Source organism: Brassica oleracea, chromosome C8, assembly GCF_000695525.1.
Source record: "Brassica oleracea var. oleracea cultivar TO1000 chromosome C8, BOL, whole genome shotgun sequence".
Classification (NCBI taxonomy): domain Eukaryota; kingdom Viridiplantae; phylum Streptophyta; class Magnoliopsida; order Brassicales; family Brassicaceae; genus Brassica; species Brassica oleracea.
In genome coordinates this window covers 8,933,242-8,934,002 of record NC_027755.1, presented here as the reverse complement: position 1 = coordinate 8,934,002, position 761 = coordinate 8,933,242, and positions in this window count along the sequence as shown.

The following is a 761-nucleotide window of genomic DNA, read 5'->3' as shown; positions in this document are numbered from 1 at the left end:
GATGACGGTACAACCAATTGATGGATGGCGATTCTTTGTGAAAGGTGGCAAAATGGACTGTGTGGTTGATTTGGAACATGGAAAGTGTGATTGTGGTGTCTATGCAGTGGAGAAAATACCTTGCTCTCAAGCTATAGCTGCTGGAACATCTGCTGGTTTGCATATCTCAACACTTGTATGTCCAGTGTACTCAAAGGATTTTTTGCTTGCAGGATACTCAGAGAATATACATCCTTGTGTTGGACAACTCCGGATGTAAAGCGTGGTCCAGGAAGACAGAAGAAATCAAGATGGCAATCTTGGTTGGAGCTATCCTGGATGAGAGGATGCAAACCTCGGAAGCAACACAAGGTTTATAGATGCTCAAAATGCAAAGAAACTGGCCATACGAAACCACAATGTAAGAAATGACGTGGACGACCTTCAAGTAAGTCGTCCAGAAGGTCGCCCAGTTAGTTGTCCAGGGTTTTTCCTTCCAGAAGACCTTCAAGTTAGTCGTCCAGTGTTTAGTCTTCCAGAAGACCTTCAATTAAGTCGTCCAGAAGGTCGTCCAGTTAGTCGTCCAGGGTTTTTTCTTCCAGAAAATCTTCAAGTTAGTCGTCCAGTGTTTAGTCTTCTAGAAGCCCTTCAATTAAGTCGTCCAGAAGTTCGTCCAGTTAGTCGTCCAGTGTTTAGTCTATGTATTAAAAATTTGTGTTATGAACTTATCTGTGTCAACTTCTTTGTCAAATTGCACTACCAAAAAAATTTGAGACGGTCTA